The 24,655-nt window shown below is 40.2% G+C and overlaps 1 non-coding gene across 1 annotated transcript; it reads left to right on the forward strand.

Moving 5' to 3' along the window:
- Positions 1–648: 648 nt before the first annotated feature.
- Positions 649–790, forward strand: LOC149190031 (U4 spliceosomal RNA). The gene has a single exon (XR_016256609.1). It is a non-coding gene; the product is annotated as a U4 spliceosomal RNA (small nuclear RNA).
- The last annotated feature ends 23,865 nt before the right edge of the window (positions 791–24,655 follow it).

A 24,655-nucleotide genomic window follows, 5' to 3' on the forward strand; every position in this document is an offset into this window, starting at 1 on the left:
TCTAACAATCACATGGGTATTAAATGAATTTTAGTTGGAGAGGTATTTAATGTCAATTCAGACCTAAGGTATCAAAGTTTTGTCATTGAATGTTTACAAGTAACATGAATTTATTAAAAGATTGTTGAGAAATTAGTTTGTCTTTTAATATCTCCCAACTCAAATGACCATTAGTGATAGTGTAGTGAAAGTGAGAAACATCTTCTCTAAAGCTTGTGCACTTTAACCTAATTATTCCAATTCACCCAATATTTTTTACCTCTTTGATTAAATTGTACCAATTAACCACTAAAAAGTTTCAATACATAAAAGTCATCCTCATTTTCTTCATATTTCAATATCCATATATAATTAACTCAACAAAATCTTGTTTTTAACACTAAACTCATAACCTTAATTTTTAAAATACTACATAATTACCATCTACTTACACATAAATATAAACCAATAAAGTTTTCATATATATTATTGATTATTCACATATCATTAAAAAAAACATATAATCTGCTCTTTAAACATTATAATCATCCAAATAATTGAATATTCAGTTTATCAACCACAAAATATATTGTATTTTCCCACATCTCACAATTCCGAAAAAGAAATACAAAAAAGAGTATAAAGTAGAGGAACAAATGATAGGTAGCCATCTTTGCGCTTGGGGCAATGACGCAGCTAGTGAGGTAAAACCGAGGAGCGTCAATTGCTGGTTGAAAACTATTTCTAGCCCCCCTCGTTGGCTTGGGCTACGCCTTGGCCTTCGAGAATTTTTGGAGGGCTAGACTTTGGCTCGGGCTCCAAATAATTCAAATTTCCAAACTGGTAGCAAACTATAAATACAGGAGACGAAATTTGCATGGGTGGGATTGCTGGTTAAGTTATAATATTGTCCTATATGGAATTTGTTGGCCTATGTTAAATTCGGGAAGATATTTCTTCGTGGATGTTCAAGGTTTATTCAGGACTGGGTGAAGAATATTTCTTATTTTGTCCTATATGGCATCTGTTGCGCTATGGTAAGTTCGGGAAGATATTTCTTAATGGATGTGGATGAATTATTCTGGTTACCAGAATACCAATATTACAAGAGAACTTGCATCGCTCGATTATTACCATTTGGTTGGTTTGCTTTCAAAGCCAGTATATGTTATCTATTCATTCTTTCTGCGGAAAACATTTTAATTGTGGTAAGGTATGCACGTCAATATCAACTCTATGTACAGATGCAGTGGCACTCCCCATGGGATTGGAATTCAAATTTTGTTTGATTTCAAGTAATTTTTTTTATTTGAGGTTCAACCAGAAAAACAATTCTAAGTATTTGAGAATTTGAATATGATTATTCATTAGGGTTTGAGATTATTCATTAATTTTTTTCTCTACATGGAGATGTAACATGCAACAGGGGAAAGGCTCAACTGTACTGCCACTGGGTTATACCGAGTTTGAACCAGGAGATGTAACATGCAACAAGGGAAAGGCTCAACTGTACTGCCACTGGGTTATACCGAGTTTGAACCAGGATCCGTTTGGCCACGGAGCCACATTTAGAATGGAGGCGCTAGGGTTTATGGAGGCAGTGGATAAAAAAACAGTGGCTTCATATATTAGCTCAGCCATAAACTCAAAAAATAATTTAAAAAATTAAACGCTAAAACAAATAAGCTTACACACGTTTTTTCCTATTTATTTTATTTATTTTTGTTAATTTGTATGAATAATAAATATGGGTTAACATGTGTTAGTTACCTATACCAATAGGTTTCATATTTCATGATTGGCAATGAAAAGGTCCAAATATGCTCTTCTTTGATGATGCAAATATCACATATTCCCATAAGAATATAATCTGTGCTTGTAGCTTGATGTGGACTCAATTTTGATGGATGGTCCAACAGTCTAATCTGGATCATGCCATGTTTTGAATTTTCAGTTGTAGAATAGAGAAAGAAGTCTGTCCAAACTGTTTAATCTTGGCAGACACGTAGTTCAGGTAGAGAAGAAAAGGCTCCCAACAGCTCAATCTGGGACCTTGGAAGAAATAAGGGTAGAAGTAGATAGAAAACAAAAAGAAAAAGCCAAAGAAAAGAAAAGGCAAGTAAGGGTCTGCAAGCCTAAGTGCACCCTCCAAGAAGAAACAAAAAAATGCTAGGCAAGTAGATGGGTAGGCAGTTGGGGTTGCAGAAGTATCATTCCTTACAATTGAAGGTATGCTAACCTATTTCACAAAGCAAAGTCAATGGATTGGGAAGTCTTTCTTCTCCATCAGGTTGCAGCAAGCAAAGAAGCATGTCTAACTTCCCAATTGTCCCCTCTCCATTCATTACTAACATCCCCTCATCAGTTGATATTCATGAAAGAATTGGTGGTTTTTAGTGGTTTTTAGTTCTATTAGAAGCCACATTTCTTGTCTAAAACTCTTTTCATTTTGATCTACTCCTTAAGCTAAGTTATTTTCAAAAAAGCTTAGTGTTATCTCCCCTCATCCACTCCTTTCATCCATATTAACCCTAACTCTATTATATAACTCCCCTATATTACCCTTTCCCTAGTAGTATAACACCATGGTGTATAAACCCCAAGCATGGTATAATTATCCCTCCCCTTGGCATTATAGCCATATGTTCTCTAAAAAGGAATCAAAATGACATCTGGTCACTTTGATGAACCTAAACCTCACCCCTCTCCCTTCTTTAAAGTCATTCCACCCATTAAACCTTCGTTTGTAAAGAAAAACCTTATAAAAACCCCCTCCTACCCATAAACCCCTTTGAAATTGTGAAATAACCCAAAAACCCACCTTTTGCCGCTTAACCAAAGTATCCGCCCGCATTGTTATATTTCCAAAATACATTGAAAAACATTGTAAAACACCATATCCTAATGTTTTCCGCCGGGCGCAAATTCCAAAACAAATAATAAATTAATCCCGCCCCCCATCCGTATTGTCCGATCACATCACTCTTCCGTCAACCGTCGGATCGGACCCATGTGATCCGACGGCCCTCGTTCATATCGGAGCGGCCCCGACGTCCGACAGATACCTTCCGATATCTGTCAGAAGGTGACGTCAGGCGCCCGCCACGCGCCTTCCCCACAATGCATCGGGGGTACGCCTGACACATTCCACCTCCGTAGCTATAGCGGTGCGATATAAAACCGCTAACCGTTTCCGGTTTCGGTCGATCCGCTCATCCAACGTCATCCCCACGTCATTGCCACCCCGCCATCGCGTCAACCTTTTTGTCCGCCCCTGTGCCAATGTGTCTGCCACCGCATCATCTCCGTGGACCAATAGCAGCTCGCAACCTCACCCGATGATGTCACGCTGACGTCATCCGACCTTGACCCTACCTGATGACGTCATGCCGACGTCATCCAAAAAACGCGCCAATATGCCAAAATTCCATATTTAGGCCAATTTTTGTGTTTTTTCATACTTTTTGCTGCAAAAGCTGTTGCTTTATCTGCATGATTTTACGTCCAAATTATACCACCTTTGCTGAAATCGACTCGGAGACGTCCAACGCGCTATTTCCACAGTCATCCGTGACCATTGCTTGCTCTTTACCAGGTATTCTCCATTACAAATGCTTCATATGCCTACTTTGTCTGTGAATTCCATCAAAAGAGCTTAAACGACAAAAAACTTGCAAAATTCACCGGCAAAATCTTGGTGCCTAGCCCCCATTTACAACTGTGAGCTCGAAAAACACCAGCTGAGCCTTGTTTGCCCATATTTTCACAAAAAACTGTACTTTGTTCGCGCAATCGCGAAACAGATTACTCAAACTGTACCTACCTGTTAAAAAAGACAGACTGAGACCATACATTGGTCTTATTGGCACTTCAAGCAGTATTTCAATTGCTGCAGCTGTCTCACTCACCCTCTCTTCCATACAATTCACATTTCTACCTCAAAGAAAACTCTTTGTGTTGCTCTGCATAGCAACTCTATCCATAATCCTAGGAGAAGTCATGGATCCACCAGTAGCTCCAATAGCGTTGAACGTTGCTCCATTGAATGCCCCTCAGAGACAATTGGAATGGCAGTCTCTGGCAGACATGGACTATCAGATTTCAGAGGAAATGCTGATGGGTACTAAGTTCCACATCCACCTGCTCAATGAATTGAAGGCCAAGCATGAGGCTGGAACAGATGTGCTGGGCATATGGGACTCATTCCTCCCTATTTTTAAGCTCCCTCAAGTTCACCAATTCCCTGATTTGATCCATCTGTGTGCTGAAAACTATGACCCCACTCAGAGGGCAGTTCTTGACCCTTAAGGATCAGTTGTGTTTTATGTCACCCCAGAAGCTATCAAGGATATGCTCTGCTTCAGGACTGAGAAGAAACTGGTCCCTCTATCACTTGTAGACCTGATAAATCAAGGAGCCAGAATGACAGATGCTCAGGTCACCAAACTAAACCAGCTATACATTGGCTCTGACTCTGTGAAGTATCCTCCTATCAATCAAGTATACCTCAACCAACTGGGCAGAGATATGGCAGACATGATTAGTCCCATTTTGGGCTACAACTCCATTGAGTTTGTTGATCAAACTGTGCTGGTAATCATGCTCATGTTTGCTCCTGGCAAGTCTCCTATCTGCTATGACTATGCCACCTATATAGCAGACAAAATACATGAGCAACTAATGAACCTGGAAAGAGAAAGAGTGTTCAGGTATACCTCCTACATTTACCAGATGATCTTATATCATCAACATCAGAAATTCTCTTTCCCAATCAAAAGAGAAGATGCCCAAGGCAATCCAAGATCAGTGGTCTATTGGTCATCTGTTTTCCACTGTAGATTTGAAACTCCTTATACTTATTGTGAGTTCATAGATCAGTTCATCCACCCAGCTATGTCAATGATGATGGGCTCACCTCCTCCGAGGCTCACAGATGAAATGCAAAGGATCCTGCAGCTATCCAAATCATACAGCATTGGGGACTGGTACTTTTACCAGCACCACACCGTCATCAGGATGTATGGGTGTGAATTGCCTCCCTACATACTACCCAGATATGTGCCTATGAGGCTATTTGCCCTAGAATACTTCAGGCAGTTTGGCAATGTTGATGTGCTTCACTTTTCAGGCAAAGGCAAGAAAGCACAGTTAAAAGTCAGGAACCAACTTGGCCACTTTGTCTATAACCAAAGGGAGGAAGGTTGGAGAGAAGCAGACAGGATGCTTGAGTCCCTTGGCCTTCAAACCAGTTTCCTCTGGAAACCTTATGACCCCAACCACTTCATCACTTTGAGAAGGCTCAGATATAGGCTCTCTGGCTATGATCATGTAAAAATCCCTCACATTGAAAAACATGCTAACCAAGCAAAATGGAGGAGAGGAACCCTAGAAGAACCGGTTACACAAGAAGAGCTGAATCAAAGAGCAGTGAGGAATCTTAAAAAGATGGCTGACCTTGAACTTTGTTCACAGGTGTTTTCACTGCCAAGCACACAAGTGGGAGCAGTTGCATCCTCCTCAACTGTAAATCAGCAAGCACCCAAAGCCACTGAAAATATATCTAGCAAGGGCAAGGAAAAAGAGATGGATACTGAACAGCCACCGCATGAGAAGGTGCAGCAACAGCAGCAACAGGTACAACAACAACAACAACAACAGGAAATGCAGCAAGAAGAAGGGCAGCATAATAAAGAGAAGCCCCCACAGCAAGAAGGGGCAGTTGAGGCCCCAATTCCCACAGAACAATAGGCACAAAATACGGTGCCTCCTAGGCAAGAAACATCAGTTGATGCATCAATCCTCCAAACTCCACAAAAGGAGGATACTAGCAGAAAAAGGGACAGAGAGACTCCCTTGACCACATCAGAAAGTCATGGTGAGAAAAGACAGAGAATGAACCCTTTCTCTGATGAGGAAATGCCAACAGCGCATTCTCTGGGCATGGGCCCACCTAGCAGGGAAGTATCTGCAAGTTCCTTCCAAGAGGAACAAAACAGAACTGTGGGAGGAGAAGTCAGCTCCTCTAGCCAGCAAAGGGAGGGTGAACTGAGCATCAAACAGTAGTTCATAGACATAAAGAAAATGAGTGAGCCCATAAAAATACAGCTGTACAATCATTTGCTGAAAATGGCTCCCACCAACCAGCAAAGACTGATGTCTGCTTTTGATGTCAGTAAAGGCAAGATGATCATGAGTCATTTCTTACCAGCTGTAGCACAGCCCCAAACTCATGCAGATTATATAAGGACCAATCTTGAGGTCCTTGCCAAAGACATCCACCCAATGGATAAAATTGAGTTGCACAAACAAACAGGTGAGATGGTCTATGCCTCCTTGGCAGACAAAACCTTGGACAATTATAGGCTGGAAAATAGCCTTAATAATACAGCTGCCCAACTTGAGTTGGAAAGGGCATCATCACAGGCTAAGGACAACAGAATTAGGTCCTTAGAATATATAATTATTGAGATTGGGCATGATCCCAAAGATATCAAGGGCATCCAAGAGATATTGAAGTTAAGGGATGCAGACATGGCTGCTTTGAAGAAAAAGATAAAAATGCCAGCCACAATTCACCCTCAAACAGATGAGGTTGCCCAGCAGAGGCATGATAAAGAAGCCACAGATTTGCTGGTGTCTCTCGACAAACAGCTTATCCAGGCACAAGAAAAGCTGGGAGAATTAGAGGCTGCACAGGGAGCACTACAGGCAGCTTTGAAGCAAAGAGAAGACGGTCAGACCTCCCAGCCTCCTCTTGAAGTGATAAATCTTGAGGAAACTGCTCCAATTACTGTTCCTCCTCCTCAACAAGCAGAACAGGGAGCAACATCCACTTCAGCAGCACCACCAGCAATAGAGCAGGCCCCAAGCCTGGACATGCAAAAACTGAGGAATGAGATCCAGCCCCTGGAAGCTCAAATGACAGAGCTGAATGAGACCAGGGATAAATTGGCCAAAGTGAATGATAGATATGACAAATCCAAGCAGCCTGTGGACGAAAAGGGCAGGGAGATAAAAGCCCTCAAAGATAGAATCAAAGAGCTAGAGAATGAGCTCAAATTAGATAAGGTGGTGGCTGAGCTTAAAATAGTGTTGTGGGCTAACATTGGCCAGTCTATAAATGAGCAATGGCAGTATATTGAAACAATCCATGAGCAGTTGGACCTCATTCCAAAAGCACAGGCTGAGATTCAAAGATCAAGAGCTGCCCTAAGCAACATGCCTGAGATAGCCACCAGGATGATCAATGTGCTTAACAATAGGACAAGCACTCAGTTGGCTGCCATGGGAATTTCAAACAGAACTGAGCACATTCAGTTAATCAAGAGGGTTCTCACACTGAGAAACTTAGTGCAGACATTGGAAAGAAGAACCCAGGACATGCAGACTGAGGTGAACAGGTTTATGGAGAAGTTCCAGGTGTTAGAAAACAGAGGGCTCCCTAGCTTACTGAACAACGCAGGGAGATTGTTCACACATGACCAGTATGCCAAAGGGTTAACACATTTGCCACAAGTCAGATCAATGAGAAGCCCAGCACCTCAGAGAAAACAGGGCCAACCACAGGACAGACTCTCTACAACAGAGTAGAAAATTTATTTTTTATAATGAATGAAATCAAACACCTGTTTGAGGCACCTCCCAATTTTTATAAGTATACAGAGGCAGAGGAGACTATGGATGCAATTCTCAGGCATCAACTACCTACACCAGACTGGTGGACTAAGGCCATACAGAAAATTTTATAAACAGGAAGCCATTCAACAAATTTTGATCATCGAAAAGGCAAAATTGTCATACACAGGACAGTTTAAAAGGAATCAGCATGCATTAAAGATTAAAGCTGAGCCAACTCAGCAGAAATTTCGGCCAACAAAGCAAAGTAGGAAGCTACAGGTGTCCAGGCCGAGAAGCTACAGCAGAGCAGCTCCAAAAGCGCATTTCACAGCATTTATGCAGATCACTCCAACCGACTCAGTGGCCTCCAAAGGCCAAAATATCTTCTGACAAGCATAAAGATGCATTTACTTTGTATTCAATGATGTAATAACTTTCTGATCTAAATATCTTGAAAAGTTGGTGAAGATATTCAATTCTGAGATAACTTAGCACTCATATATTTTGTAACGACCGATAGTATATATTTGCCCCTCGCACAAGCTTGCAGGGTTGTTGTTGATTTCTCCTGAAGAAGTTCTTATGTTGTAATCCTTTCAGAGTTTAATAAAGAAAGTGATGGAATTTCTCGGATTTCTGAAGTGTTGAATGCGTTCTGGTGTCTGTTGAAAACTGCTGGATTCCTGTGTATTTCACAATACAATAAGTTTCTGTAACTCTCTTTGTTATGTATTTTCGATCTATTAAAATCCATATATGTTTCTAATTCTAAATGTTTGACAACAAAGAAAAATAATAACCTTCAGGACTTATTCATGCAATACCCTGAGTTCAATCTGTGTTGTTAATGAATGTTTTTTCTTCAGCTATAATCTTGATAAGTGTAATTCTTAATTGCTGCACTTTCAGAATATATCTTTCACAGTGACCTTTGTTTCAGGAATTCAAGTTTGCTCCTGTGCAACATATTTCACTTTCACATCACCAGCTTAATAGAGAATTCTTAATTGCTTTCTGTTGGCTGACCATGCATCACCACTTAAGTTTAAATTTGTTTGTTTGAGATACACAATAGGCCCTGCAGTCTGAACATCATCACTCCTGCATTTCAAAGCATTTCACAACTCTAGACTCCATTGCCCAATGATATACTATTCTCTGAACACTACATCTTAAGCCCTGAAAGAAGTCCTTCAACCAAAACATAAACCAAAACCTGAGCATAATAGCTAGCCTAAAAACACCAACAAAACAGAGACAAATCATAAAGAGAGAGCCCTCTCTGATTACAGTTTGGCTAGGAACTGTGATCCAAAGATTGGTTAGTGGTTACCCCGACCGTATTCCCTTGGGAGTCATAGGGAACAACCTGGGTGTTAACATAATTGGCGACTCCACTGGGGACTTCTTAGGATTTTCCAATTTCTATACATCTCTCAAAGCTGCAAATCAAGCCTGAAATCAGTCAGGAGGCCCTCAAAACTGTTTCTGTATCACATGGACAGCTTTAGGGAAGAGCTTTTTCAGTGAGTCTTCATCTCATCTTTGGAATATATATAGCCATTCCAAAATCTTGATCCAGTCCTTGCAAATATAAAAACTTCCTATAAAATCCTAAAAAACAGTTAGAAGCTGGCTCCCAAGAAAAATCCACGGCATACTAGGGCAAATCCTGACCCTAATCCACCCATCATTGTTGATAACCCAAATACCATCCCTAGAAACATTAGGATGCAGCAAAGGCAGGAGCAGCCTGCTGATTTAACCTCAGATTCAGATCATCCCAGCCTTATCTCTACCCCATGCAAGGTCCTTTTCCGGTCCACCCCTACTTCCCCTAGTTCACCATCCACATCTCAAAGTCCTCCTCTCGCATCTTCATCCACTACACATATCCCCTTGATCAACACTGTAGGTTCACCCTTACCTATTACCCTTGTAGTACCCACTGTCCCTATTATCCCAGCTGCCCCTGTTAATCCTCTAAACCCTGTAAATATGGCTAACAAATATGCACCCTTGCAAATACCAGCTAATGCTGCAGCTCTACCCCAAGATTACCAAACCAAAATCTCATATTTTGACTCCAATGGCCCTCTGACAGCTGTCCAGCATGCTGAGAGGATGCAAGATCATTTTGAGACCTATGAAATAGATGATGATAGTGTCAGAATGAGGATGTTTGTTCAAAGCCTAACTGGGGATGTAAGAACTTGGTTTAGGTCCCTGAATGCAAATTCCATCACAACTCCTGATGAACTGTATCAAGCCTTTACTAGCAGATGGGAGAAGAAGAAGGATCCTCTGCACATACTTGGGGAATATGACACTATCAAAAGAGGTCCCCAAGAGACTGTTTTGGAGTATTGTGCACGATTTAACAATGTATATAACGCAATCCCACAAAATTTAAGACCCCCTCCTGATTTAGCTTTGTACAAATTCCCTGATGGTTTTGACCCTGACATGGCCTATCAGTTGAAGGAAAGAGATCCTCAATCCCTTGCAGAGGCCCAAAGGGTTGCTGTCACAGTGGAGGCCAACCTAATTGCCAAAAGAAACAGAGCAAGGTTGGAAAAGAGGACTGTTTTCAAAGAGGAACCCTCTGCTTTTGATCAAAAGCTCGATGCAATACTCACTGGAATGAAAAGATTGGGTGATAGAGTGGAATCGGTTGAAAGAAAATCATCATGGGAAGCACCACAAAACAACCCTCCTAGGAATCCAAATTTTAGGAGAACTCAAAACCCAGGCATTGGCAAAGCCAGCGCTGATCAAGACATAAGACCCCCTTTCCAAGAAAATTATGTAGAAACTTCCACATCAACTGAGCCCAATGAAGATCCTGAGATTAATTTAATGGGTCTAGATGGTGAAAGTCAAGTTTTCTTAACACAAGAAGATCATGAGGATGATGAAATCAAACTGTTCCAAACTAAATCAGGTGAATCCTTTGACTTTAAACAAGGCTATGACACTGCTGTCTATGAAGTCCATAAACAATACAAGCTAAGGAGCAGAACTGTGAACGTAAATCAGCCTGAAAAGATAAAGGATAATCAACAGCCTAAAAGAGTCATAGTCAGAGAGCCTAATGACAAAACAAATTCACCGGCAGAAGAAGTAATTATTGAAGAGATTACTGAACCATTGTCCTTAAAACAGCAGCCTATGGCTACTTCACCCTCTCAACCTAATTTAAATGCTACTCCCCAAGAGATGAGTAAAAGAGACAAGTCCCAAAGTCAAGATAAAAATCAAGAAGAAGATTTAATGAACAAGGAAAGGACTGTTATCCATAACCCTAAGACCCAATCTGAAAAACCCTTTGACCTAGAAACTGAAATTGGCAAACTAAAGATAGCAATTCCTCTCTCAGAACTAGCCAAGCATGACATCTATAAACTACAGATCAAGAAGTCCCTTCAACTCACTAGCAACAAAGATGATGTCAATGTGCTGGATGACACCCCAGAACTACTGTTTGGCCCAGAAGTGAATGGAAAAACAGTAGTCACAGGGGTATTACCTTTTTATGTCAGCTTACATATTCATGATAAAATATTACATAATGCAATGTTTGACTCAGGTGCCTCTCACAATCTCATGCCAAAAGCGGTCATGGAGAGATTGAATCTAGATATAACAAGACCATACAAGGACCTGTTTTCCTTTGACTCCAGCCAAGTCAAGTGTTTAGGTCTCATAAAAGACTTATGTGTGTCTCTAGTTCAATACCCAAACAAAACAATTCTGATGGACGTTGTAGTTGCTGATATCCCACCTAAATATGGGATGTTGTTATCAAGATCATGGGGAGCTAAACTCCAAGGTTCCTTACAATTAGACATGTCATACGCCACCATCTCTGTTTTTGGGCAACCAAAAAGACTATACAGAGAAACACTCATGAAATACATGGTCAGCAGTGAAGAAAAGCCTCAAAACTTTCCCATATATGCTGTCCATTCAGACATAGACTCATACATTCTCTTCAATAACAACACAATTCTCTCAAAAAATGATGTTGAAACCAAAATACTCATACAGGAGGAAAACTCTAATGAAAGAATTACCACCCATGAAACAACAGTCAATCAAATGCTAGACACTGCTGTTGTTCTAAATATCAAGCATACCCAATCAAATGATGAAACTGTCCTAGAAGACAAGCCAGATGAAAAACCAAAGCTTCTACTTACATTGCCAGCCCATGAACAGATCATTAAATCTCCTTCCCAACAGGATATTCTATGGTTCCTTGAATTTGATGGCTCAATCAACAAGTTAGGGGCAGGAGCTGGAGTTTGGGTACACAATAAAGAAAATAGTCATGCAGAAGGCAGAGCCTATAGATTAAACTTCAGATGTACTAATAATATGGCGGAATATGAAGCTCTTTTACTAGGCCTCAAGTTAGTAAAGTTCTTACAAGCTGCCAGGGTTTCAATCATGGGTGATTCAGATTTAGTTATCCAACAAGTGAAGGGAAATTTTGTCACCAATGACAAAAGACTAAGGACTTATAGGTCTGCTGTTGCTGAGGTACTAAACTTTTTCTCTGAATTCCAAATCACTAAAATTCCTAGAACCCACAATCTGCATGCTCATAGTTTAGCCACCTTTGCAAGTACCTGCAAGCTGCCTTTTGAGCCCCATCATTGTTTTACAGCTGAGGTAAAACACAAACCCTCCATTCCAAACAATGTTAATGATTGGCAAGTATTTGAGGATGACAAGCAAATAAACCATTTTTTAACTCTGCAACAAGAATTTGCAGGATTAAATATTGACACGGATACAGCAAGTCAATCACAAATACTTGATACAGCAAGTCAATCACAAATACTTGATAGAGAAAGTCCATCACAAATACAGTTTCAAAAGATTACTCACCCAATATCACCTAGAACAGCAAAACAAATGCTAAATCCAACTATTTTCAGCAAGTAAAACATTCAACAAATCCAACCAATAGGTTGTGAAGAAGTGGCCAATGCCGAAACTGAAATCATAGAGCTGAAAGACAATTTTCTACCGACAGGCCTAACTCCACTAGAGGACATCTTTGATTCAAATGATATTCCCAGAAAACCAAAAATGCAGCCCTTAAATGCAGCCATTGAAGAATGCAACATTGGTACAATTGACAAACCCAAAATAATTAAATTGTCTGCATCTTTACCTCCTGATCAAAAGCCTAAATACATTGACCTCTTTAAAGAGTTCCAGGATGTCTTTGCATGGAGTTATGAGGACCTAAAATCCTATGATACCTCTGTTATCCAGCATACTATCCCTCTCAAGCCTGATCAAAAACCCTTTAAACAAAAACTGAGGAGAATCAATCCAATGCTTCTCCCAGCAATGGAACAAGAGGTACAGAAAATGTTCAAGGCAGGCATCATAGCACCAATCAGATTCTCTGAATGGATCTCCAACTTAGTCCCTACAAGAAAGAAAACTGGTGAAATAAGGTTGTGTGTGGACTTAAGAAATCTGAACCAAGTATCCCTCAAAGACAACTATCCCTTACCCAAGATGGATCACATTCTCCAAAGAGTGGTAGGGGCCTCAAGGATCTCATTACTGGATGGATTTTCAGGCTTCAATCAAATCCTGGTGCACCCTGATGACCAAGACAAAATTGCATTCACAACCCCATGGGGAACTTTCAAATATGTAAAAATGCCTTTTGGATTGAAAAATGCAGGGGCAACATTTCAAAGAGCAATGGATATTGCTTTTTCCAAGGAGATTCATGACTTTTTAGTCATCTACTTAGATGACCTCACACCTTTCTCAAAATCGGACCAAGAACATATAAAACATTTGAGGCAGATCTTCCTAAAATGCAGGAAATATGGGATTTCCTTGAATCCCAAGAAATCCCTGTTTGGTTTAGAGGAAGGTAAACTCTTGGGCCACATCATTTCTAAAGATGGCATTAGAATTGATCCAGACAGGATACAAGCTATCCTACAAATGCCTCACCCAAGAAATGTCAAAGAACTGCAAGGATTCTTGGGAAAAATCAATTTCTTGAGAAGGTTTATCCCAAACTTAGCAGAACTAATCAGATTATTAAATAACATGCTAAAGAAAGATTCAAAAGTCAAATGGATTGTTGAAGCCAATCAAGCCTTTGAAGGTATAAAACTGGCCCTTACCCAAACCCCAGTCTTGACCAATCCTCAATTTGACAAAGAATTTATCATCTTCTCTTTTGCCTCCCAGCATACAATCGCTGTTGTTTTGTTACAGAAAGATGACCAAGGAAATGAGAAGCCAATTGCTTTCTTTAGCAGAGCTCTTAGAGATGCACCTTTAAAATATCAAATCATGGAAAAGCAAGCTTATGCTTTGGTTAAAGCCATTAAAGACTTTAGGATTTATATCCTTTATTCCCATGTTATAGCATATGTGCCAAGTCCTATTGTCAAAGACATTCTCACCCAAGAAAATTTAGAGGGCAGAAGAGGAAAGTGGATAGCAAACATCTTGGAATTTGATATTGAGATAAAACCTACAAAACTAATAAAAGGGCAAGGTTTGGCCAAACTAATGACAGAAGCAAATTTCCAAGCCTTAGACATCAACCAGCTGGACAGTGAACCGGAGCTGGCGACTCCAAAGATCAATGTAGCCTTTGAACAATCCCCTTGGTACTCTGATATATGTTATGTATTGCAAAACCTGTGTGCTCCCCCAGGATTGTCCATAACTAAATGTAGATTCTTAAAAATGAAAGCTTCTAAATTCTGTGTTATGGATGGAAATTTATTGTGGAAAAACCATGAAGGAATATTGCTAAAATGCCTAATTGAGAATGAAACTGACAATATTATAAAGGAATTTCATGCAAGTGACTGTGGTGGACACTTGTACTGGAAGTCCACTGTGGATAAAATACTAAGGGCTGGTTACTACTGGCCCACCATGTTCTCTGATGTTAAGAAATTCACAACCTCATGTCATAAATGTCAAGTGTTTGAGGGAAAGAGACAGTTGCTGCCACTTCCCTTAAGGCCTATTGCAACAGAGAGACCTTTTCAACAATGGGGCTTGGATTTCATTGGGGAAATTCATCCCTCATCTTCAGGCCAACATAGATGGATCTTAACAGCCACAGACTACTTCACCAAGTGGATTGAAGCTGTTCCATGCAGACAAGCAAATGATTCCACTATCATTCAGTTCTTGGAGAACAACATATTGGCTAGATTTGGCTGTCCTGACAAAATAATAACAGACAATGTTGTTGCTTTCAGATCCAAGAAAATGGTGAATTTCTGCCACAAATTTCATATTACCTTAGGCCATTCTACTGCATACTATCCCCAAGGTAATGGCCTTGCTGAGTCATCAAACAAAAGCCTGGTAAACATCATAAAGAAAGTGCTAGAAGAGAACAAAAAGAATTGGCATAAGAAGCTTGTAAATGCTCTATGGGCAGATAGACTAACAACCAAAAGATCAATTGGGACTAGCCCATATGAGTTGGTTTATGGATTAGAAGCCAAATTTCCCTCATCACTAGGGGTACCTGTTATGAAACTTCTTCAAGAAAGCCAAGCTGAACCAAATGATATGCAAAGAAGAATCAATCAAATCATATGTTTACAACAAACTAGAGACCAAGTTTTCAGCAGAGTTCAAGTTCTACAAGAAAAATTGAAGAAGGCCTTTGACAGAAGAACTAAAGCAGAAGATTTCAACATTGGTGACAAAGTCTTCAAGTGGGATTCAAGAAGAGAGGATAAGGGAAAACATGGAAAATTTGATTCCCTTTGGAGAGGACCATTTGTTGTCTAAGCTGTACAAGGAAACAACACTTATTTCCTTAAAGGTCTTAATGAAACTGATTTGGATGAAGGTCCTGTGAATGACAGGATGCTGAAGCATTATTTTGAATATCACCCATAAGTGCAGCCTGAGTTTTCCCTTGTACATATCCAAATGTATATATTATTTTCTGTCAACATGTAAAGATGCAATTTCTCAAAGTTTTCTTAAACTGCCGGCAAAAGGTGAATAGAATCAAAGGTCTACCAAGAAGAGAAGCACACAATTTTGGCATTTCAAAGCAGCAAACTTCAAAATTGGCAAGAGCAGTCAAGGGGCAAGACAATCTGACCTGCTGTTCTTGGTCTTTCAAATGAAAAACCATCCCCATGTGGAGCCACTGTTAGCTACCTATACCAATAGGTTTCATATTTCATGATTGGCAATGAAAAGGTCCAAATATGCTCTGCTTTGATGATGCAAAGATCACATATTACCATAAGAATATAATCTGTGCTTGTAGCTTGATGTGGACTCAATTTTGATGGATGGTCCAACAGTCTAATCTGGATCATGCCATGTTTTGAATTTTCAGTTGTAGAATAGAGAAAGAAGTCTGTCCAAACTGTTTAATCGTGGCAGACAAGTAGTTCAGGTAGAGAAGAAAAGGCTCCCAACAGCTCAATCTGGGACCTTGGAAGAAATAAGGGTAGAAGTAGATAGAAAACAAAAAGAAAAAGCCAAAGAAAAGAAAAGGCAAGTAAGGGTCTGCAAGCTTAAGTGCACCCTCCAAGAAGAAACAAAAAAATGCTAGGCAAGTAGATGGGTAGGCAGTTGGGGTTGCAGAAGTATCATTCCTTACAATTGAAGGTATGCTAACCTATTTCACAAAGCAAAGTCAATGGATTGGGAAGTCTTTCTTCTCCATCAGGTTGCAGCAAGCAAAGAAGCATGTCTAACTTCCCAATTTTCCCCTCTCCATTCATTACTAACATCCCCTCATCAGTTGATATTCATGAAAGAATTTGTGGTTTTTAGTGGTTCTTAGTCCTATTAGAAGCCACATTTCTTGTCTAAAACTCTTTTCATTTTGATCTACTCCTTAAGCTAAGTTATTTTCAAAAAAGCTTAGTGTTATCTCCCCTCATCCACTCCTTTCATCCATATTAACCCTAACTCTATTATATAACTCCCCTATATTACCCTTTCCCTAGTAGTATAACACCATGGTGTATAAACCCCAAGCATGGTATAATTATCCCTCCCCTTGGCATTATAGCCATATGTTCTCTAAAAAGGAATCAAAATGACATCTGGTCACTTTGATGAACCTAAACCTCACCCCTCTCCCTTCTTTAAAATCATTCCACCCATTAAACCTTTGTTTGTAAAGAAAAACCTTATAAAAACCCCCTCCTACCCATAAACCCCTTTGAAATTGTGAAATAACCCAAAAACCCACCTTTTGCCGCTTAACCAAAGTATCCGCCCGCACTGTTATATTTCCAAAATACATTGAAAAACATTGTAAAACACCATATCCTAATGTTTTCCGCCGGGCGCAAATTCCAAAACAAATAATAAATTAATCCCGCCCCCCATCCGTATTGTCCGATCACATCACTCTTCCATCAACCGTCGGATCGGACCCATGTGATCCGACAGCCCTCGTTCATATCGGAGCGGCCCCGACGTCCGACAGATACCTTCCGATATCTGTCAGAAGGTGACGTCAGGCGCCCGCCACGCGCCTTCCCCACAATGCATCGGGGGTACGCCTGACACATTCCACCTCCGTAGCTATAGCGGTGCGATATAAAACCGCTAACCGTTTCCGGCTTCGGTCGATCCGCTCATCCAACGTCATCCACACGTCATTGCCACCCCGCCATCGCGTCAACCTTTTTGTCCGCCCCTGTGCCAATGTGTCTGCCACCGCATCATCTCCGTGGACCAATAGCAGCTCGCCACCTCACCCGATGACGTCATGCTGACGTCATCCGACCTTGACCCCACCTCGTCATCCAAAAAACGCGCCAATATGTCAAAATTCCATATTTAGGCCAATTTTTGCGTTTTTTCATACTTTTTGCCACAAGAGCTGTTGCTTTCTTTGCATGATTTTAGATCCAAATTATACCACCTTTGCTGAAATCGACTTGGAGACGTCCAGCGCGCTATTTCCACAGTCATCCGTGACCATTGCTCGCTCTTTACCAGGTATTCTCCATTACAAATGCTTCATATGCCTACTTTGTCTGTGAATTCCATTAAAAGAGCTTAAACGAAAAAAAACTTGCAAAATTCACCGGCGAAATCTTGGTGCCTAGCCCCCATTTACAACTGTGAGCTCGAAAAACACCAGTTGAGCCTTGTTTGCCCATATTTTCACAAAAAAACTGTACTTTGTTCACGCAATCGCGAAACAGATTACTCAAATTGTACCTACCTGTTAAAAAAGACAGACTGAGACCACACATTGGTCTTATTGGCACTTCAAGCAGTATTTCAATTGCTGCAGCTGTCTCACTCACCCTCTGTTCCATACAATTCACATTTCTCCCTCAAAGAAAACTCTTTGTGTTGCTCTGCATAGCAACTCTATCCATAATCCTAGGAGAAGTCATGGATCCACCAGTAGCTCCAATAGCGTTGAACGTTGCTCCATTGAATGCCCCTCAGAGACAATTGGAATGGCAGTGTCTGGCAGACATGGACTATCAGATTTCAGAGGAAATGCTGATGGGTACTAAGTTCCACATCCACCTGCTCAATGAATTGAAGGCCAAGCATGAGGCTGGAACAGATGTGCTGGGCATATGGGACTCATTCCTCCCTATTTTTAAGCTCCCTCAAGTTCCCCAATTCCCTGATTTGATCCATCTGTGTGCTGAAAACTATGACCCCACTCAGAGGGCAGTTCTTGACCCTTCAGGATCAGTTGTGTTTTATGTCACCCCAGAAGCTATCAAGGATATGCTCTGCTTCAGGACTAAGAAGAAACTGGTCCCTCTATCACTTGTAGACCTGATAAATCAAGGAGCCAGAATGACAGATGCTCAGGTCACCAAACTAAACCAGCTATACATTGGCTCTGACTCTGTGAAGTATCCTCCTATCAATCAAGTATACCTCAACCAACTGGGCAAAGATCTGGCAGACATGATTAGTCCCATTTTGGGCTACAACTCCATTGAGTTTGTTGATCAAACTGTGCTGGTAATCATGCTCATGTTTGCTCCTGGCAAGTCTCCTATCTGCTATGACTATGCCACCTATATAGCAGACAAAATACATGAGCAACTAATGAACCTGGCAAGAGAAAGAGTGTTCAGGTATACCTCCTACATTTACCACTTGATCTTATATCATCAACATCAGAAATTCTCTTTCCCAATCAAAAGAGAAGATGCCCAAGGCAATCCAAGATCAGTGGTCTATTGGTCATCTGTTTTCCACTGTAGATTTGAAACTCCTTATACTTATTGTGAATTCATAGATCAGTTCATCCACCCAGCTATGTCAATGATGATGGGCTCACCTCCTATGAGGCTCATAGATGAAATGCAAAGGATCCTGCAGCTATCCAAATCATACAGCATTGGGGACTGGTACTTTTACCAGCACCACACCATCATCAGGATGTATGGGTGTGAACTGCCTCCCTACAGACTACCCAGATATGTGCCTATGAGGCTATTTTCCCTAGAATACTTCAGGCAGTTTGGCAATGTTGATGTGCTTCACTTTTCAGGAAAAGGCAAGAAAGCACAGTTGAAAGTCAGGAACCAACTTGGCCACTTTGTCTATAACCAAAGGGAGGAAGGTTGGAGAGAAGCAGACAGGATGCTTGAGTCCCTTGGCCTTCAAACCAGTTTCCTCTGGAAACCTTATGACCCCAACCACTTCATCACTTTGAGAAGGCTCAGATATAGGCTCTCTGGCTACGGTCATGTAAAAATCCCTCACATTGAAAAACATGCTAACCAAGCAAAATGGAGGAGAGGAACCCTAGAAGAACCGGTTACACAAGAAGCGCTGAATCAAAGAGCAGTGAGGAATCTTAAAAAGATGGCTGACCTTGAACTTTGTTCACAGGTGTTTTCACTGCCAAGCACACAAGTGGGAGCAGTTGCATCCTCCTCAACTGTAAAACAGCAAGCACCCAAAGCCACTGAAAATATATCTAGCAAGGGCAAGGAAAAAGAGATGGATACTGAACAACCACCGCATGAGAAGGTGCAGCAACAGGTACAACAACAACAACAACAGGAAATGCAGCAAGAAGAAGGGCAGCATAATAAAGAGCAGCCCCCACAGCAAGAAGGGGCAGTTGAGGCCCCAATTCCCACAGAACAACAGGCACAAAATACGGTGCCTCCTAGGCAAGAAACATCAGTTGATGCATCAATCCTCCAAACTCCACAAAAGGAGGATACTAGCAGAAAAAGGGACAAAGAGACTCCCTTGACCACATCAGAAAGTCATGGTGAGAAAAGACAGAGAATGAACCCTTTCTCTGATGAGGAAATGCCAACAGGGCAGTGTCTGGGCATGGGCCCACCTAGCAGGGAAGTATCTGCAAGTTCCTCCCAAGAGGAACAGAACAGAACTGTGGGAGGAGAAGTCAGCTCCTCTAGCCAGCAAAGGGAGGGTGAACTGAGCATCAAACAGCAGTTCATAGACATAAAGAAAAGGAGTGAGCCCATAAAAATACAGCTGTACAATCATTTGCTGAAAATGGCTCCCACCAACCAGCAAAGACTGATGTCTGCTTTTGATGTCAGTAAAGGCAAGATGATCATGAGTCATTTCTTACCAGCTGTAGCACAGCCCCAAACTCATGCAGATTATATAAGGACCAATCTTGAGGTCCTTGCCAAAGACATCCACCCAATGGATAAAATTGAGTTGCACAAACAAACAGGTGAGATGGTCTATGCCTCCTTGGCAGGCAAAACCTTGGACAATTATAGGCTGGAAAATAGCCTTAATAATACAGCTGCCCTACTTGAGTTGGAAAGGGCATCATCACAGGCTAAGGAAAACAGAATTAGGTCCTTAGAAGATATAATTATTGAGATTGGGCATGATCCCAAAGATATCAAGGGCATCCAGGAGATATTGAAGTTAAGGGATGCATACATGGTTGCTTTGAAGAAAAAGATAAAAATGCCAGCCACAATTCACCCTCAAACAGATGAGGTTGCCCAGCAGAGGCATGATAAAGAAGCCACAGATTTGCTGGTTTCTCTCTACAAGCAGCTTATCCAGGCACAAGAAAAGCTGGGAGAATCAGAGGCAGCACAGGCAGCACTACAAGGAGCTTTGAAGCAAAGAGAAGAAGGTCAGACCTCCTAGCCTCCTCCTGAAGTGATAAATCTGAGGAAACTGCTCCAATCACTGTTCCTCCTCTTCAATAAGCAGAACAGGCAGCAACATCCACTTCAGCAGCACCACCAGCAACAGAGCAGGCCCCAAGCCTGGACATGCAAAAACTGAGGAATGAGATCCAGCCCCTGGAAGCTCAAATGACAGAGCTGAATGAGACCAGGGATAAATTGGCCAAAGTGAATGATAGATATGACAAATCCAAGCAGTCTGTGGCCGAAAAGGGCAGGGAGATAAAAGCCCTCAAAGATAGAATCAAAGAGCTAGAGAATGAGCTCAAATTAGATAAGGTGGTGGCTGAGTTTAAAATAGTGTTGTGGGCTAACATTGGCCAGTCTATAAATGAGCAATGGCAGTATATTGAAACAATCCATGAGCAGTTGGACCTCATTCCAAAAGCACAGGCTGAGATTCAAAGATCAAGAGCTGCCCTAAGCAACATGCCTGAGATAGCCACCAGGATGATCAATGTGTTTAACAATAGGACAAGCACTCAGTTGGCTGCCATGGGAATTTCAAACAGAACTGAGCACATTCAGTTAATCAAGAGGGTTCTCACACTGAGAAACTTAGTGCAGACATTGGAAAGAAGAACCCAGGACATGCAGACTGAGGTGAACAGGTTTATGGAGAAGTTCCAGGTGTTAGAAAACAGAGGGCTCCCTAGCTTACTGAACAGCGCAGGGAGATTGTTCACACATGACCAGTATGCCAAAGGGTTAACACATTTGCCACAAGTCAGATCAATGAGAAGCCCATCACTTCAGAGAAAACAGGGCCAGCCACAAGACAGACTCTCTACAACAGAGTAGAAAATTTATTTTTTATAATGAATGAAATCAAACACCTGTTTGAGGCACCTCCCAATTTTTACAAGTATACAGAAGCATAGGAGACTATGGATGCAATTCTCAGGCATCAACTACCTACACCAGACTGGTGGACTAAGGCCATACAGAAAATTTTATAAACAGGAAGCCATTCAACAAATTTTGATCATCGAAAAGGCAAAACTGTCATACACAGGACAGTTTAAAAGGAATCAGCATGCATTAAAGATTAAAGCTGAGCCAACTCAGCAGAAATTTCGGCCAACAAAGCAAAGTAGGAAGCTACAGGTGTCCAGGCCGAGAAGCTACAGCATAGCAGCTCCAAAAACGCATTTCACAGCATTTATGCAGATCACTCCAACCGACTCAGTGGCCTCCAAAGGCCAAAATATCTTCTGACAAGCATAAAGATGCATTTACTTTGTATTCAATGATGTAATAACTTTCTGATCTAAATATCTTGAAAAGTTGGTGAAGATATTCAATTCTGAGATAACTTAGCACTCAGATATTTTGTAACGACCGATAGTATATATTTGCCCCTCGCACAAGCTTGCAGGGTTGTCGTTGATTTCTCCTAAAGAAGTTCTTATGTTGTATCCTTTTAGAGTTTAATAAAGAAAGTGATGGAATTTCTCGGATTTCTGAAGTGTTGAATGCGTTCTGGTGTCTGTTGAAAACTGCTGGATTCCTGTGTATTTCAAAATACAATAAGTTTATGTAACTCTCTTTGTTATGTATTTTCGATCTATTAAAATCCATATATGTTTCTAATTCTAAATGTTTGACAACAAAGAAAAAGAATAACCTTCAGGACTTATTCATGCAATACCCTGAGTTCAATCTGTGTTGTTAATGAATGTTTTTTCTTCAGCTATAATCTTGATAAGTGTAATTCTTAATTGCTGCACTTTCAGAATATATCTTTCACAGTGACCTTTGTTTCAGGAATTCAAGTTTGCTCCTGTGCAACATATTTCACTTTCACATCACCAGCTTAATAGAGAATTCTTAATTGCTCTCTGTTGGCTGACCATGCATGACCACTTAAGTTTAAATTTGTTTGTTTGAGATACACAATAGGCCCTGCAGTCTGAACATCATCACTCCTGCATTTCAAATCATTTCACAACTCTAGACTCCATTGCCCAATGATATACTATTCTCTGAACACTACATCTTAAGCCCTGAAAGAAGTCCTTCAACCAAAACATAAACCAAAACCTGAGCATAATAGCTAGCCTAAAAACACCAACAAAACAGAGACAAATCATAGAGAGAGAGCCCTCTCTGATTACAGTTTGGCTAGGAACTGTGATCCAAAGATTGGTTAGTGGTTACCCCGGCCGTATTCCCTTGGGAGTCATAGGGAACAACCTGGGTGTTAACAACATGGACCAAATCTCTACTACACAATCCCTGGAGTGAAATAGGAATATAAAAACCAATTCATGATTTGCAAATCATGAAATGTTATATTCCTTTGTGCATCGTCGCATGGAGTCGGCAGCTCGTCGTCGTCAATGGAATTACAAGGTTGGAATCCTCCACTTCCAGTGTTCAGTGTGAGTTTCACTATGCATGAGAAGCTGAACGAATTTTTAAAGTGATATAGTATGCGTAGCTCTCTCCCTTTAATATTCATGGCAAGTCTAATTGCCGAATCTAGGGTTCCACCTAGGGCTTGGAACCGATCTTAGAACATGTTTCTCAATAAAATTACTCTAAAAGAAAACTAATCCCCTATCACCATCTATTTGTACCATTTACTTATGCAGCTCATGATAAAGGAATTTTAATTCTTGCAGCTACTCTTATTTTTTTTAATCAAAAGGGTTCCTTCAATGTATCTTGAAGGAAACCCTGAAAAAATAATAGGTAGAAGAAAGGAAGGCTATGAAAGATTTTGCACCTTTCTTAGCAAATAAAAGCCTAGGGAAGCCCAGAGAAAAGGAAGATTATGAAAGATTTTGCACCTTTGTTAGCAGATAGAAGCCAATAGAAGCCCCTTCAAATCTTTCGAGTAATCTTTCTAGCAATAGTTACACTAATCTTTCAACAATTCCAACAACCCAAGCCATAAGAAAGAAATGCATGCATCCACGGAGCCTTTGATTATAATAAATGGAATGGTAATGAATAATAAGTACAATAAATATTTAACAAACGTTCAAGCTAGAGTGGCGCTGTTATTCTATTATTACTCAAAGTTACAGTCGGAAATGGAATGCTAGAGTTATTCTATTATTCCTCCACATTACAATCAGATGGAGTGGCGGAGTTATTATCAAGAGCATGAATGGTGAGATTGATGGACACTTGTTTTTTGAAGTTATAGAGACACCTGTTTTTTGGGGTGAAATTGATGTACAATTTAATAAAAGATCCTCAGTTGTTATTTCAAATTGGACAGGTCACCAATGGTTTGAAACGGATGATCATCTTATTCCGAGATAATTAAATCCCAAAAAAACATATACTATACTTTCATATCTAAATTTTAAAATGGTAGAAAAAAATTTCATATCTAAATTTTAAAATGGTAGAAAAAAAATTCATCACCGCACTACCACTATCATTATCACTATCCCTCTTATCACTCAAAATTTTTAAATAATTAATAATATACACACTATCCCTCTTATCACTCAAATTTTTTAAATAATTAAAAATATACACACTATTAACTTTAACCTTTGTTTTCTTTTAATTTTACTCTAAATAAAAATCCCTTATCATTATTTATTAATATATTAGTTCATCCATAAACTGAGAAATTAATTTAAAAAATTAATTTGTCCTTCCTTCAAATTAAAATTTTAACAAGTTAAAAACTTCATAATCATTAAATTATTATATATTGACATCTCATTATATATCAATATCTACATATACATATTCAACACATTTCTTCATTATTTTATTCCAATATCTACATATTCACAATATTTCATCATTAGTTTATCTCAATATCTAATTATATTTTATATTATATTTGAAGTAATTTTATAATTACATAATTTATATGCTTCAAATCTACATATTATTTTCAC

The sequence above is a fragment of the Pinus tabuliformis genome, chromosome 3_1 (assembly GCF_031772625.1).
Source record: "Pinus tabuliformis cultivar Carrire ecotype Pingquan chromosome 3_1, CPIR1, whole genome shotgun sequence".
Taxonomy (NCBI): domain Eukaryota; kingdom Viridiplantae; phylum Streptophyta; class Pinopsida; order Pinales; family Pinaceae; genus Pinus; species Pinus tabuliformis.